Consider the following 18359-nt stretch of genomic DNA (forward strand, 5'->3'; position numbering starts at 1 on the left):
CTCACACAAGGCAAAGCTCACAGGCACTCACAACCATACAGAGCAACACACCCATGCACAAGATGCCACACGCAGAAACAATAACACTGCATTTACATCGCCACAGGTCCCCCACCCAACGTCACTGGAGAAGAGGTGCCAGCAACATCCAGTCCCCCCCTGAAGAGGCCCACAGTGATGACAGCAGCTCTGGACACCTGGATCTGGATGACCAACCTGGCCCATCAGAGACCTCCGGACAGTCAGTTACCCAGCCACAATCCCATACCACCACAGAGCCTCCCCCCTCAGGAAACACCAGCACAGCATCCACCCAGTGGGCCCATACCTCTGTCACCAGGGCACGTCAATCAGCAGTGTGACCACCACTACAGGGACCCCAGGCAACCCCACAAACACAGGACGATCAGGGACCTGTGGTCAGTGGCAATGGGTACACGGTTCAGGGGACAGAGGCACAGGACAACAGGGAAGCTGGGAGGACTGCTGTGTGACAGGGGGAGAACAGGCCCAGGGAACTGACTCTCCAGGAGGCACTCACGAACATCCTGGGAGCATATCACCATTCCCGGAGACGATGGGCCAGATACTGGCCAAGCTGCAGGAGAACCAGCGTCAGCCGGAGGGACAGTACCTAGGGATCAGGGAGGACCTGAGGGACATCCACACCACCCTGGTCACCATTGCAGGGGTGCTGGCAGACATGGCCAATATCATGAGGGAGGCAGTGGCATACCAACGGCCCCTGACACTAGCCACACCAATTAACAGCCCTCCATCTCCACTGCTGCTAGTGGACAGGAGGCCTCACCACAGGAACAACAGGCCACCAGCACCCCTCCCCCTGTAGAAGGAGAACCACCCAGCAAACGGTCCCAGCGATCCAGACAGAAGCCAGAGAAACATTGCCAAGACCCCCACTAGGAAATAAGACTCTCCTGAATGTCACCCTTGGGTCCCACTCTGTCACCCTGTACACCTTCAACTGCCATTGCTCCACTTCCTACGCCCCCTTGCACAATGCACCTGTGATCCACATAGAATGGACTCTATCCTGGACATTCCTCAACCATCACCCCAGCCCATTGCACATCCCCATTATATTTTCAGCAAGTAAATAAACACCCCTTTAAAAAATACAAGTATGTAGTATGTCAAATGATTTAAGTATGTATTCCTTTTACTATCTGTAGACATTGCAAGTAGACTGTACAGTAATGAATACATAGGTATGACCTGTATTGTGCTGCAGTCAATACACCAGGAGCCAGAGTAGGGCACAAATATCTGTGACTAGACATGTCAAAGGGTACAGTAAGTGGCCATAGTAGTGTGAACAGCAGCCTGCCAGTGACAAATTATAACACAAAACTGCAATGGAAGATGAAGTTACAGTGTCTTACCTGTGTGTCACTGGAAGTACTGTTGAATGATAGAGGTTCTGTTGTCCACATCCTCATCCTCTGCCTCCTCTTCATCACTGTCCACAGGCTCCACCACTGCCACACGCCCATCTCCAGCATCATCCTCCTGCAGAAAAGGCACCTGGCGTCTCAAGGCAAGGTTATGCAACATGCAACATGCCACGATGATCTGGCACACCTTCTTGGGTGAGTAGCACAGGGAACCACCTGTTAGATGGAGGCACCGAAACCTGGCCTTCAGGAGGCCAAAGGTTCTCACTGTAATTCGTCTTGTTCACCCATGTGCCTCATTGTAACATTCCTCTGCCCTTGTTATGGGATTCCTCACTGGGGTCAGTAGCCATGAGAGGTTTGCGTAACCAGGGTCACCTGTAAATAACGAGGGATACCTGATAGCCAGACACTCACCCTTAGGGCCAACCCCACACCCATATACCCACATATACTGGGTGGGGACCATGGGCTAACCTATTAGCCACACCCAGTGCCTCTGAAGTTGAGCCATCACATATGGGATGCTGCTATTCCTCAGGATATAGGCATCATGCACAGATCCAGGATACTTTGCATTCACATGGGAGATGTACTGGTACGCCAGGCACACTATCTGCACATTCATAGAGTGAAAGCTGTATCAATTTCTGAACACCTGTTCATTTCTCCGGGGGAGAGGGTGACAAAGGCAATATGTGTACTGTCAATTTCCCTGGGGGAAAGCAATATAGCTGCGCATGTGTTTAATCAGGGCAGACAACATTCTGGTCAGCACATTTGAGAACATTGGCTGGGACATTCCTGCTGCGATGGCCACTGTCACTTGGAAGGAGCCACTCACCAAGAAATGGTACGCACCGCTGCGGACGTCATTGCCATTTCCTATCTGTTCACTCACTTGCTACCTGATCTTCAACAGGAGAGGACCTACACTGCAAGTGCTGCTGTGACCTGCGTCTGGAACCAAACATGGCTCTTGTCACTGGGGAAAGGGCCCCTGCCTTCACCGCTGCGGAGTTGGAGAAACTGGTGGCTGGGATCCTACCCCAGTATCGATTGGTTTCTGGGTCAGGGACATGGGCCTGTGGGTGCCCCTAGGCCATTCTGGACATTGCAGGGTAAGTTCCATGTTGGGTAGGGCTGAAGTACTCCACCCCCAAACATGCTTGTGGGCATCTACCACTCGGCAGGGATCTGTGGGTCTCAGATATGCGGTTATTAGCGTTAGGTATTACTGTCCATGGCCTGGTGACTAGCATTGTGAGTGGTAGCATATCACCTAGTGCATAGGGCTGTCCCCTATGTGTTGTGTATGCCAACGGTGGTGTTGTTGCTGACATTGACCAAGTGTATCCTCTGTCTCTTCCCCCCCCTTTTTGTTTTGTCACCCTGTCCTTCTGTGCATTAGCATCATCTGGCGGAGGAGCAGAGGCACCGGCAGCGGAGGGAGCTGCATCCCACAGGGCCCTGGAGGCTGAATCCACCGACCGTGAGGGCATCAGTGGGACATAGGGCGAGGGGAGCACCACAGCGGAGACAGGAGGGGACAGTTCTGACAGTGATACCTCCGCCGATGGAAGCTCCCTGCTTGTGGCGGACAGCTCTGTTGCCACCCCAACTACAGGTACAGCCGCCACCACCTATACCAGCACCGCCCTCCCAGCAGCCCCTCAGCGAGTTTTCCATGCCCAGGAGGGTGGGCATCTCCTTCACCCCAGGCATGTCAGGCTCTGCCCCAGTTAGCCCTGCTGCTCTGAGTGAGGAGTCTATTGACCTCCTGCGATCCCTTTCTGTTGGGCAGTCAACCATAGTGCATGCCATCCAGGGGCTGGCAGGGCATTTGCAACATACAAATGCATTCCTGGAGGGCATTCACTCTGGCATGAGGGCCCAACAGAGATCAATCCAGGCTCTGGCCTCCTCCCTGATGGCAGCCATTGTCCCTGTCTCTAGCCTCCCCCCTCCAACTTCCTCTACCCAGTCCCATTCTCCTAAACCCCAATGTATAGAGGGGCTACTAGGCGCTTTCTTTGCTTGGCGTACAGTTTGCAAAATAAAACCACGTGGATTGTGGCTTGTAGTGCCTTTGCGTCACAAGGGCAGGCCTTCAAGGTGGTGCTCCAATCATTCATGGTTGGGAAGGTCACTAAACGATGGAATGTATCCAGTCTCAGTCTGGTGAGCACAAAACGATGGCGGGGGTTTGTCACGTTCATCAGGTAAGGCTGGATAGCCTCCGTTGACAAGATTATTTGATTGTGAATGACTGTGGGCTTTTTTGATTCAGCCTCCCATCGTAAATCTTCTAAATATTTTAATGCCAAAGCGCTCAGGTCCTTCCTAGAGATTGTTTCCAGGAGAGCTGGATTTGTGTAATAAGCTTTGTTGCCAATGTTTTATAAAAAAGTCATAATGTATTTTAGCCAAGGCACCCTTGTTGCGTATATAGATTCCATACAGTCGGTCAAAATGGCCTTATTTAGTTCAGTATGTTCCGAGGTCCAGATTTTGTGCCATAACAGTAAGGGTTGAATCTTTATCAAGTTGGTAATAAAAGGGGATCCCAGTTCTGGATGAATTATGTATGATGATGTACCTTTTGGAACCATCAGTAAATATCTTAAAAAGTCGTTTTCAACCGTCTGTACCAGATTACAATCGGTATATCCCCAGATACCGGACCCGTACGAGACTGCTGGGATGCACTTTGCTTTGTAAATTTTTATCATATTTGGAGGGGTAATCCCCCCTATTCTTTTAGAAAAAACCTTAAGGCCATCGTTGTTTTTATAAGCTGGGCTTTTTTTGTCTTCCTACAATTGGCCCAAGAGCCCTGATTGTAATGTTATAGGATTTGCCGCATTTCCCACCACAGTTCATAATGAATGTTTTTGAGTGATTGACAGTAAGACCCAATTGTGATATAAATGTGATACAAGTTGTTAATAATTTTTGTAAGGCTAACGGGGTCCTGGCCATTAAAACTGCATCATCTGCATAAAGTAGGACCGGGACAGCGCGATTGCCTATTTGGGGTAGATCGTTGCAGTTAGTAGCCAACACATTTTCTAAGTTGTTTATATACATCGAGAATAGGAATGGGGCGAGAACACAGCCCTGGCGCACACCTCTAAATATGCCAAAAGGGTACTCTCCCCCTTTAGGCCGTACCTCACTCTTGCTCTGCACCCTGAATACATGTCTCGTATAAACTGGATTATAGCTGGTTCTACCCCCAAGCTGGTTAAAATGTCCCATAACTTGTCGTGTAGTACACAGTCAAATGCTGATGATAGGTCAATAAAAGCCAGGTGCAGATTGCCTTCTTTGATCCTTGTATATTTCCTATAATAATACTTAGATTCAGGCTTTGTTCCACTGTCCCAATGCCTTTCCGAAATCCGTATTGGACAGGGGATAAAACCCTATTTTCTTCTGCCCATGTTTGCAATCTATTCAAGATAATTCTCCCTGCTAATTTAGCTGTTGAGTCCAGCAGAGAGATGGGTCTATAACAGGCTGGGTTAAGACGGTCACCTTTTTTATATATAGGAATTATATTAGAATCTCGCCAAGATGGTAGGGGACCTTGTATGCAAATGGCCCTTAGTGACTGCGTTAATACAGGGCCCCATAGATGGATGTTGGCCTTGTATATATCTATTGGAATGCCATCGGGGCCCGGAGCTTTTCCTGATTTGCTTAGAGATATGGCTTCCTCTACCTCCTCAAGGCTAAATTGTGGGGTTATTAACGGGCGTGTGCCTTCCTGTAGGGCTTGATCATGTACAGATAATGTAGGGTTCTCTACGCTGACTCGCGCATATGTTTTGGAAAAGTGTGCGATCCAGTCTTCTTCGGAGATCGCTATTTCCATTCTGGGGGGGTCTCTATCCCCAAGCATAGGTGAGTTAATTGTTTTCCAAAAAAGAATATTATCTTTTGTGCGGCTAGCTGTATGTAGAGTTTCCCACAAAGTTATTTTTAGGGACAATTTCCTTCCCTTCATTGCTGCTTTATATTCTTGTCTACACTTACGTATCTCGGTTAAAGATCTTTTTGGGGCTTTTGAAGCTTTTTTCAGTTTCCTATGTGCTTGTGAGCAATTATAATCAAACCAACCAGTGGCCCTTTTTTTTCCCTGGTTACCCCTTCTGGTGGTTAGGGCTTTCTTTATAGATTGCATGATCAATATAAAGGCGTTCAAACGTCGCCCTGGGTCTATGTTCTCACTTAAACAGTCTGCGAAAGCGTGCTTGCAGTTACTTAGTAGCTGTTTGAGGAGGAAGTCGGGGTCAATCTGTGACCATTTCAGGATGTATCCGTTACGCGGCGTTAACTCAGTGTCATCTAACAGGGTGAGCCTGTCATCTCTATCAGCTGTTGTGGGGGTTATTAGGAGGTTAAGGCTCTGGGGGTAGTGATCGCTAATTGCGATGTCGTGCAGATTATATTTCTTGAGGTAGTGTGAGAAATGGGTTGACATTAAGACATAATCAATCACAGTATTTGCACCCCTTCCGTTGTATGTTGGATTAAACTTTGATTCAGCAGTGTGTAATTCATTTGCAAAGGATAAATTATGGGTTTGTGCCAGTAAATTCAATGCGTCTCCTTGGGTGTTGTGTGCAAAATGGAGACTTAAGCCAACGCCCTCAGAATCCCAACCACAAACCTTACCTGAGGTTTCTTTACAGGGATGGACGTTGAAGTCTCCTCCCCAGATCATAAAGATCTCCCGGCTGTTATTTGTGCTTGTTATTTTTTTAAGATCATTACCCATCTCCATTAGAATATTGGCAAACTCTCCTGGGATTGCATTATTATAAAAGTTAATGAGGACTAGGTGAGTCTTGTGATCCATATTGCCCTCTATCATTTGATAGTATAGACTCGTGAATTTCATCTCTAAGTTTTGTAGTCGTAGCTTGTTAGAGATGTATGTGCATAGACCCCCTTTTGATCTGCCGTGACTAGACGGGGCAGCTCGTGAGTGAAATGTTTTATAACCATTAATGTGAAGGGGGCTCGTCGTCCACGTCTCTTGGAGACATATGCATGAATATTTTTCTATAAAGTTCACCCAAGCCTCATTGCCTAATTTATTATTTAAACCTGCAATGTTCCAGAATAGTAAAGCAATCTCTGCTTTCTGTTTAGAGATGCCTTGCTGGTCCGCTGGTGTACCGGGAGGTATGATGTCATCTGATGACTGGGGTGAAATTCTGGGGACACTGTTTTGGGTTAGGTAAATATGAGGCCTGTTTGCTATGGAATCTGTTGTATGAGATGTATGTTCTTTGTTTGAAGCCCGCCCTGATTTGTGTTCTATCTGGACTTGTTCATCTGGAGGTGTCTGATTCTTATTGAGTCAATCAGTGTCTTCTAGGGCCGTGAGGGTATGAAATATGTTGCGCCCTGTTGGGAACTCTGGTGTGTTAGAGAGTACTCTTACTGGTTGTGGGCCTATGGGGTTACATCCCTCTGGGCTTTGGTAAAAGAAACCTAAGGGTAGTAGTGAGATTCCTTGTGAAGTAACCTGTTTGGCTCCTAGATTGTGGATGATTTTGTCCACTAAATTTGGTGACCTGAATGAAAGTACCACACAGTCACCTTCCAGCACTTTCCTGCTGCTACCTATCCACTTAATTCTCCTGACCATTTTTATGTTTTCAAAGAGAGGCCCCGCCATTCCTGAGCCCAGACGGACACCTATCCAATTGAGGGCCTTATTTCTCAGAGCTATCCATGATTCTGTCTGTTGGTCATTTAGGGATGGAACGTTGGCCAAAATTACTACATAAGGAGTAGCCTCTGGAGGGAGATGTAACAGATCACTTGGGCGATAACGTGTATTTGGGGATTCAATTCTACTTTGTATGTTCCTCCCTGGGTTTACATGAGGGTAAGAGGTCATTGTCCTCAATGTGCTATTGTCTGTTCTCTTAGCTAGTCTAGGTATTGAAACTGCTTGATCAAGCTGGGAAAGTTGAGCTGTAGCAGTAGGGAATACAGGCCTGAGATATTGGGAGTAGCCTCCACACCCCAAATCCCATATCTGCAGGAGTTTCACCATACGATATGCAGAGATCTGTTCATTCAACTAATTCAGAAATGGAAAGATTAGCTATGTATGTTCCAGCTATGACACCCATGCAAATTGCAGATCCCCACCATATGTTAGATCAAACACGTCCAATAATAAATGTGAGATGTCCTCCAAGAACCACAGTTACACACATGTCCTTGCCAGGGTCCCATGTAATACCCTACAAAACATGGCACAGGAAACATTAGTTTGCAGGGATTTTCAGCACATCAATCGACTGAGTGGTCAGACAGTTTGAGTGGAGCAAAAGGTACAGTAAATAGTGACAGAACTGAAGAGACCCCAGAAAGAGAATTGCGCTAGAAAGATTGGATATGTACAATGAAGAAAAATTGTGCTTCATGTACAAGGACGTCACAAACTGTGTAGGGCTGACTTATGACAAATTAGAAGAATTGGATGAGAAATATAATGTGGGTTTAGGGAAATCAAAGACTTTAAGATGGAGTTACAGATTAGAATTTAGTTCCAACGACATTGCAAACAAGAGGAGCATTAGATAAATGGGAAAGGAGCTAGGCACAGAGAAGAGATCAGAATAAAGCAAAGCATAATATGCCTCCTGCAGGAGCAAATCAAGCTGTTGAGAGTGTAAAAATGGTGCCAATAAAGAGATTCCATGTGGAAATTAGTACATGTCCCTTGGAGCAGAAGTGACTTACTGTTATTTACAAATGATGACCTGGTATTGAAGGAGAAACCAATAGAGTGGTGCATGCAAACAGAGAGGTTTGTGAAACTTTCAAAATGCCTGAGGAAAGATTTGAACACCTTATTTGGCATTGTGTTTTCAGTTGATTAGTGGGTTGAGTGCAAAAGAGGTGTTGATTGACCAACTCGTGATCCGCCGAGAGATCCAGTAACAGGTGCGGCATCTAAAGAAGTGATGAAAGGCTACTTTAAAGTGATTGAGTTCCTGAAGAATAAAGTTTCCCCAAAGGATGTTGACTGGCAAAAGATTAATAGGACAACACAGAAAACGAAGGAGTCAATTCATGCTCATTACGAGAGATTGTTTCAAGCATTCAAGCAGCACAGTGGTACTAAGGTTATTGAGCCGAAAGACATGAGTCATTTTGTGTTCAGATTCATGCAAGGATTGAAACCTGAAATTAGTAGCATGATTCAGAATCATTTGATTGGCTGGCAGAATAAACCGACTGATGAAGTGCTGTAGTATGTTAGGTAATGTGGTGATGAAATTGAATTAACGTAGAAAAAGTTGAAGGAGAAAGTGATGGTAGTGCATATTAAATATTCCCAGACAGAAACACAGAGTCCACAAGGGATGGTGAACACTAGTGGGATGCCCACAACAAAAAATAGCCAAAGGCTTACCAGGTAAGAAAAAAACTTCAAAAGAGTGTGGGCCCAGCCCAGCCTCTGAAAACCTCTGACGGGCTAAGATGGGCCCGTCTTGGCACGGTCGTTGCCTAGGCATGCACCCAGGAGCGTCCCGCACAGCGGGAAGTGCTGCTGTGTGATAAGCGCCTCTGGGCACGAAATTCTGTGTCAGCAGTGTCCTGCCATGCAAGGTGTCTGGGCTTGGTAGTGCGCTTCCCCCCCTCAGGGAAAACTGAAGAGCGTCCCCCGCAGTGGGAAGCGCTGCCATGCAATAGGCTCCTAAGGGCTCGAAAGCCCACGTCAAATGCGTCCTGCTGCGAAGGTGTCTGGGCCTGGTAATGTGCGCCCCGCATCGGGGCAAACTGAAGAGCGTCCACTAACATGTATTTTAAAATGTTAACGTTTTAATTTGTGACAGACATTGTGCCTACCATGACACACACTGTGACTACCAGCACTGACAAAGTGCTAACATGATTTAACAATGATGAAATATTTGAATCATCAGAATGAATTATTATGAGTAGAAATAAGTATGATTTATCATGACTTCTGATTTATTAGTTTAAATTTACATGTGTGCAGAAAAATAAATGCAAACCTCTGATATGTTTTATGTAATGCTTTAACGAAGATTGCAATTAATATTGAAATGCTTTTCCATATTTTGATGATATGCTATAAATGATGACTTTGTAAGTTTGCATATTATGGCCCTTATTACAACATTGGCGGTAAGTCCCGCTTACCGCCATGCTGACTGCCACCAAAATACCGTGACCACGGCGGTGTACCGCTATGGGTATTATGACCCACAGATAGAAATCCAACACTACACAGACACCCACACAAGTCCACCAGCCCAAAGGTCAGTGATAAACTGGCGGTACCAAAACCCACACCGTTACACCAACAGAAATACTCCCCCAGCAACATGACCCACGAATCACCGCGGCGGTCATTCAACTGCGGTAAACCATTGGCGGTACACACCGCCGTGCTCAAAATACACACACACATACAAAACAACACCACATTGGGCAATTCAAAATACACACACCTGATATACATACACACACCACACCCACACACCCACAACACTATAAAATAACAGACACACAATACCCACAACCCTTTATGACCCAAAGATTTTGGCAAGTGAGGGAGAGACACGCCAGGGGCACCCACTGAATCTGAGCCACGAAACATCAACACCCATACACCATCCCTGCACCTCACAACACACACCCCAACACATCACCCCACAAACCCTCACACACACCACTCACACTACACCCATGGCACCACAACGACACCCCTGATTCTCTGCGGAGGAGCTAAAGGTCATGGTGGAGGAAATCATCCGGGTAGAGCCACAGCTATTCGGATCACAGGTGCAGCAGACATCCATTGCTAGGAAGATTGAGATATGGCGGAGAGTCGTGGACAGGATCAACGTCGTGGGACAGCACCCCAGAACGAGGGATGATATCAGGAAGAGGTGGAACGACATATGGGGGAGGGTACGTTCCCTAGTAGCAAGACACCAGATAGCTGTACAGAGGATTAGCGGTGGACCCACACCTACTCCCCCACAACTAACAACATGGAGGAGAAAATCTTGGCGATCATGCATCCTGAGAACCCAGCAGGAGTAGCAGGAGGACTGGACTCTGGTAAGTCAAATCTTTACTACTTTATACCACCCTACCTGCATGCCATTACAAACTCCTACCCCTACCCTCACCCCATCACTCCACCAACTCACATATACCCCACCATCACAACCTACCCATCCCAATACCAAGCCATCCATGCAACACCAATGCATGGACCCCCATCACAGACCTGCATGGACACCCATCACCACAGCATGCACACTAGTGACAATAACTTAACCAACCAAATCACAACTCATACAACCCAATGCTGCCTTGGTAATAACAACCATAGAGAGAATCATACCCTGCACAAGATGTCACACGCAGAAACAATAACACTGCATTTACATCCCCACAGGACCCCCACACAATGTCACCGGAGAGGAGGTGCCAGAAACATCCAGTCCCCCCCCAGAAGAGGCCCACAGTGATGACAGCAGCTCTGCATACCTGGATCAGGATGACCAACCTGGCCCATCAGGGACCTCTGGACAGTCGGTGACCCAGCCACAGTCCCAAATGACCACAGAGTATCCCCTCTCAGGAAACACCAGCATAGAACCCACTGCACGGGCCCATCCCTCTGTCCCCAGGACACGTCAATCAGCTGTGTGTCCACCGCTAGAGGGACCCCAGGCAACCCCACAAACACAGGACGATCAGGGACCTGGGGTCAGTGGCAGTGGGCACACGGTTCAGGGGACAGAGGCACAGGACAACAGGGAAGCTGGGAGGACTGCTGTCCAACGGGGGGACAGGCCCAGCGAACCGACTCTCCATGAGGCACTCACCAACATTCTGGGAGCATACCACCATTCCCAGGAGACCATGGGCCAGATACTGGCCAAGTTGCAGGGGTCCCAGCGGCTGCAGGAGGGACAGTACCTGGGGATCAGGAAGGACCTGAGGGACATCAACACCACCCTGGTCACCATTGCAGGGGTGCTGGCAGATATGGCCAACACAATGAGGGAGGCAGTAGCACACCAACAGGCCCCTGACACTAGACATAATGATGAACAGCCCTCCACCTCCGCCGCCGCTAGTGGACAGGAGGCCCCGCCACAGAACCAAGAGGCCACCACCACCCCACCCTCTGCGGAAGGAGAACCACCCCGCAAACGGTCCCTGCGATCCAGGCAGAAGCCAGAGAACATCGCCAAGACCCCCACCAGGGAATAAGTCTCTCCTGATTGTCACCCTTCTGTCCCACTCTGTCACCCTGTCCTCCTTGAACTGCCATTGCTCCCCTTCCTATGCCCCCTTGGACAATGCACCTGTGATACAAATAGACTGGACTCTACCCTGTACTTTCCTCCATCAGCAACCCAGCCCATTGCAATACCCCCTCCACTTATTAGCACATAAATAAACACCCTTGGAACAAATTCAAGTATGGAGTCTGTCAATTGTTTGACAAATGTATTAGTTTAACAAACTGTAAACATTGCAATTGAAATGTTCTGTAATATTTACATAGGTATGACCTGTAGTGGGCAGCAGTAAACACACCAGGAGCCAGAGTGGGGCACAGAGATCTAAAAATAGAGATGCCAACGGGGACAGTAAGTGGCCATAGAAATAGGGAAATCAGGCTGCCACATTCAATGTCAAACACAAAACTGCAATGGAAGGTGAAATTATGGTGTCCTACCTGTGTGTCACTGGAAGTACTGTTGAATTAGTGTACTTCTGTTGTCCACATCTTCTTCCTCTGCTTCCTCTTCGTCACTGTCCACAGGCTCCACCACTGCCACACGACCATCCCCAGGCTCATCCTCCTGCAGAAAAGGCACCTGGCGTCTCAAGGCCAAGTTGTGCAACATGCAACATGCAACGATGATCTGGCACACCTTCTTGGGTGAGTAGTGCAGGGATCCACCTGTCAGATGGAGACACCAGAATCTGGCCTTCAGGAGGCCAAAGGTCCTCTCAATGATCCTCCTTGTTCGCCCATGTGCCTCATTGTGACGTTCCTCTGCCCTTGTCCTGACATTCCGCACTGGGGTCAGTAGCCATGAGAGGTTGGGGTAACCAGAGTCACCTGCAAATATTTGAGGGATACCTGTTAGCCACACACTCACCTTTAGGGGCAAACTCACACCCATATACCTACATCAACTGGGTGGGGACCATGGGCTCACCTATTAGCCACACCTGGTGCCTCTGGAGTTGAGACATCACATATGGGATGCTGCGATTCCTCAAGATAAAGGCATCATGCACAGAGCCAGGATACGTGGAATTCACATGGGAGATGTACTGGTCCGCCCAAAACACCATCTGCACATTCAGAGAGTGAACGCTTTTCCTATTTCTGAACACTTGTTCACTTCTCCGGGGGGGACAAATGCCATATGTGTACCATCAATGGCACCAATGATGTTGGGGATATGTCCCAGTGCATAGAAGTCAGCCTACACTGTGGCCAAATCCTCCACCTGGGGGAACACGATGTAGCTGCGCACGTGTTTCAGCAGGGCAGACAACACTCTGCTCAGCACGTTGGAGAACATAGGCTGTGACATCCCTGATGCCATGGCCACTGTCGCTTGGAAAGAACCACTTGCCTGGAAATGGAGCACTGACAGAACCTGCACTAGAGGGGGGATACCTGTGGGGTGGCGGATAGCTAAAATGAGGTCTGGCTCCAATTGGGCACACAGTTCTTGGATTGTGGCCCTATCAAGTCTGTAGGTCAGGATATTGTGCCTGTCCTCCATTGTCGCCAGGTCCACCAGGGGTCTGTACACGGGGAATGTCTCCATCTCCTATTCATCTGCAGCGATTGAACTCTAGGGCGAAAAACGGTGAGCCGAAGGTCATATTCACATATATGTCATAAATAATATTCAATTCTTCCTTTACAGAAACAGTATGTGAACTCGTAAGTCAGTTGATGTGCCAATGTCTGCTGTGACGCAGTTTGGTGCCATGGCCTGTGCCCCCCTGAAATTGCAGCTGCCTGACCTGTGAGGAGAGACAAGTGGAAATGAGGTTATTCCGCTGGCGTTGTGCGCAGTTGCGGTCAGCGGTTGACGACCGCTGCACAACATTGCATTGGTTATTATTGGGCCCTATGGGTTCCAGGAGCCATTGCCGATGTACACCAGCAGTGACGGTATGCACTGCTGTGGACGTGAACGCCATTTTCTATCTGTGCACTCATTTGCTACCTGACCTTCAACAGGAGAGGACCTACACTGCAAGTGCTGCTGTGACCTGTGTCTGGAAGCGACAATTGCTCAAGTGTCTGGGGAAAGGCCCTTACCTTCACTTCCGAGGAGTTGGAGAGACTAGTGGAGGGGGTCCTATCCCAGTACACTTTACTCTATGGTCCTCCAAACAAACAGGTGAGCACACTGTGAGCATGATGAGTGGGCCATGCATGTATGGATTGCTGTGTGAGTAAGTCCCGTGTAGAGGGGGGGCTGAGGGGTCCTGGGCAGAGTGCTGCATGTATGGTGGTTAATGTCTGTGTGTAAGGGGATGGGAGGGATATGGTGGGCCATGAGTATGACAGCCCGGACGGTATGACTAATACTTTTTCTGCTGTATTTTTCCTACAGGTCAGTGCCCATCAGAAAAAGGGTATTTGGAGTGCCATCGCCAAGGAGGTGCGGACCCTGGGGGTCTTTGACAGGCGGAGCACCCACTGCCACAAACGGTGGGAGGACCTGCTGGGCAAGAAAGATGTCGGATGCCCAGCTGGGGCTGGCCTCCCAACGAGGAAGGGGTGCCCGTCGTATCCTGACCCCCCTGATGTTCTGCATCCTGGTGGTGGCCTATCAGGAGATGGATGGGCGTTTGAAGGCATCACAGCAACCACAAGGGGGTGGGTACAGAGTCAGATTCATGACTTTGCGCGTGTTCAGGTATTTCCTGGGTGGGGAATGTGGGCTGTGGGTGCCCCTAGGCCAGGGTGAACATGGCAGGGTATGTTCAATGATGGGCAAGATCAGATGCACTCCAACCCCAATAGTGTTAGTGGGCATCTACTACTGGGCAGGGTCCTGTGGGTTTCAGGTGTGCAGCTAATGGAGCTAGGCATTTTACCCCATGGGCTGGTGACTAGCAGTGTAACTGGTATTGCATGGCCTAGTGCATAGGGCTGTTCCCTGTGTGTTGTGTACGCCAACTGTAGTGTTGTTGATGGCATTGGCCAAGTGTATCCTGTGTCTCTCCCCCCTTTTTGTTTTGTCACCCTGTCCTTGTGTGCATTAGCATCAACTGGCAGAGGAGCAGAGGCACCGGCGATGGAGGAAGCTGCTTCCCACATGGGCCTGGAAGCCGAATCCACCGGCGGTGAGGTCACCAGTTGGACGGAGGGCAAGGGGAGCACCACGACGGAGACAGGAGGGGACACTACTGACAGTGACTCTTCCTCTGATGGAAGCTCCCTGTCTGTGGCGGACACGTCTGTGGCCACCCCAACTACAGGTACAGCCGCCACCCCCCCTACCAGCACCGCCCTCCCAGCAGCCCCTCAGCCTGTTTCCCGTGCCTGTTCATCCAGGAGGGTAGGCATCTCTTCTCCTCAGGCACCTCAGGCCCTGCCCCAGTCAGCCCTGCTGCTCTCAGTGAGGAGGCTATTGACCTCCTGAGATCCCTCTCTGTTGGGCAGTCAACCATACTGAATACCATCCAGGGTGTAGCAGGGCATTTGCAACAAACAAATGCATACCTGGAGGGCATTCAACCTGGTGTGGCAGCCCAACAGAGAGCATTCCAGGCTCCGGTCTCCGCACTGATGGCAGCCATTGTCCCTGTTTCCAGCCTCCCCCCTCCAACTTCCTCTACCCAGTCCCAATCCCCTCAACCCCAACCTATGCCAAGCACACCTTCAGACCAGCAATCACCCAAATCAACACACAGAATTGGTTCATGCAAACACAAGCACCACACTTCATCTCACAGGCACTCACACAAGCACCATCCACATGCAGACACACCAGCATCCACTGCCTCCACTGTGTCCCCCTCCTCCTCCTTGTCCACCTCCCTCCGAGCAGCATCTCCACTCACACATGCATGTACTACATCCTCATCCACTACCTCCATCACCAGCACACCTATCACTGCACGCCCCTCACTGGCAGTCACCACCCCCACATCCATGCATACGTCCCCTGTGTCCTCTCCCACTGTGTCTGTGACCCCTCCTCCCAAAGTACACAAACACAAGCACGCACACACCCAATAGCCATCCACATCACAACAGCATCGAGCTCATGCACCTGCACCCAAACACAGCAGACTGACCGCTCCTGCAACCACTCCCTCTTCCACCACTCCCAAACCTTCACCCTCTTCCCGCCCCAGTGTCCCTAAGTCTGCTTTTCCTCAACAACTTTGACCTCTTCCTTACCGCACCGCCACATGCACCGCCACCAGCACCACGACATGCACCGCGGCCAGCAGCACCTCTGCCAGCAGCAGCAGCCTCATTGGACAGCTGTCCGAGGCTGCAGGTAAAGGCCTGGAGGCTACCACCACCACTGCCAGAACCGCCACCTGCACCGTGGCCAGCACTGCCACCTGCACCGCGGCCAGCACCGCCACACGCACCGCGGCCAGCACCGCCACCTGCACCGCGATCAGCACCGCCACATGCACGCCACCAGCAGCAGCACTGCCAGCAGCAGCAGCCCCAGTGGGCAGACGTCCGAGGCTGCTGGTGAAGGCCTGTAGGCTACCACCACCACTGCCAGCACCGCCACCTGCAGCGCAACTGACATCCACTGAGCAGTCATCACTGCCGGCGAGCAGTGCGCAGTGGTGACTATATGGGCTGCAGTGCATCCTGGCCCCTGCAACACCTGTAAGTTTGACACCCAGGTGAGAGACCTTGCCCCATCCAGGATGAAGCACACTGGGCACAAGGCCCCCTCCAGAACCAGTTGAAGAAGCCATTCACTCAGCCCCTCCTTGTCAGGATGAAGCTCACTGGGCACAAGGCCCCCTCCAGAACCTGCGGAAGAAGGCATCCACTGAGCCCCTCCTTGCCAGGATGAAGCACACTTGGTACATGGCCCCCTCCAGGACCTGTGGAAGAAGCCATCCACTTGAGAGGCTGTGGCCTTGCACTCCCCAGGACCAAGCAGTGGGCAAACCACCCATTTGAGAGACTGTGGCCTTGCACTCCCCAGGCCCAAGCAGTGGGCACACCAACCACTTGAGAGATAGTGGCCTTGCACTCCCCAGGATCAAGGAGTGGGGAAACCACCCACTTGAGTGACTAGGCTTTACACCCCCCAGGACCAAGCAGAGGGCATGTAGCCCCCTCCAGGAGCAGTGGCTTTGTACCATCTTCCGGCTGAGGTGCCCTTCATTCCCCGTCCCCCTGAGGTGCCTGTGTGTTTTCGACCTGATGCCCCTGCATTGTTCTCTCCGTATTGAGGCAGGATTCAAGTGTGGCTTTGGCCTATGTGTTTTGGGCCAGTGGGCCACGGACATTTTTGAGTGGGCATTGTCCCTCTTTTTGCATATATTGTATATATTGTACATACCTTTTATTGCTTTATGAACGTATGTCTCATAATTATTAATATTACACTCATTTTACTCCATTCCTTTTGTCCTTGCGTTATTCCTCAGGGTTACAGGGCGTATATGTATTGTTGTTGAATGTGTTTTTGTGTATGGTGTTGGGGGTGGGGTTGGGGTGGGGGGTTGGGTTGTTGCGTGTTGCGTGTGTGTGTGTGTGTCACTCTCTTTTTCCTCCGCCCCACCCTTGTGTGCTAGGTGCAGTACTCACCGTGGTCGACTTCGCTGGTGTTGGTGTTCCTGGTGTATGAGAAGGTAGACCAGCATGGGGAACACCTGCAGTTTAGGCTCCATGGCGTCGTGGTTCTTCCTTGAGTGTCGAGAGGTGAGTCGTTTCCCTTCAGTGTTCTGTTTCCGCCGTGCTTTTGATGTCGTTAGTACCACCCCGAAAAAGGTGGCGGATAGGTGTCTTGTAATGCTGTGGGCGGTACATTGTCTTCCGCCTGGCTTTTGGCGGTTACCGCTGCGGTGTTTGTTTCTACCGCCGTGTCGGTCGGTGTGTTAAAGTGGCTGTTTGTGTTGGCAATTTCTGCCGTGGTCATGATTCCGATTTTTTTACCGCCGGCTTGTTGGCGGTATTACCGCCGCTTTATCACCGACTGCCAGGGTTGTAATGAGAGCCTGTGTGTGTTTTATTAATGACGGTATTAATGCATTGAATTTCTTGTGTTGGCATAACTAAGCCTGAAGTTTTCATATTGTAATAACATGAAATGTTGATTCATTTTCTTTCCCTCTAACATGAATTTTTCGATCAGGAAGTTTCACATTAACAGTAAAGAGTCCTATGGTAGTATGTGTAAGTTTTCGGGCACCGTCCTTAAATATGGTACATCAAGAAATGGAGATTGGGAACCAAGACAGATACCATTGTTTTACTAAATCACTCTCTCATGAGAGCTGTCGGAACTATTGTGAGCCATAGGAAGATGTTGGAAAGTATCAAGTGCTGTACAAAGTTGCCAGTTATTGCTGGTGTCACACGGAAGGAGAGAGTACTTCATCCACACCTGATAATCTTCATCATTGTTGCAAATTCAACTTGTGTTTTAATTTGCATTGTATAATGTCCCATTTTCATAATGTGGACTCTTCAAATGGAGTACTCTAACTGTTCAGAGTTATTTCAAGTAGGGAATGTAAGTGTTTTGTCAGAGCCCCTTTGCATCTTGAACTGTTTACTTGTCTCCTGGATCTTGTGTTCTGCGTTTTCCCCCTGATGGTGTTTCTCATGAACTTTGATCATGATCTACTGCTTTGCTGACCAATCTGAATTGTATG

This window comes from Pleurodeles waltl, chromosome 8 (assembly GCF_031143425.1).
Source record: "Pleurodeles waltl isolate 20211129_DDA chromosome 8, aPleWal1.hap1.20221129, whole genome shotgun sequence".
Lineage (NCBI taxonomy): Eukaryota > Metazoa > Chordata > Amphibia > Caudata > Salamandridae > Pleurodeles > Pleurodeles waltl.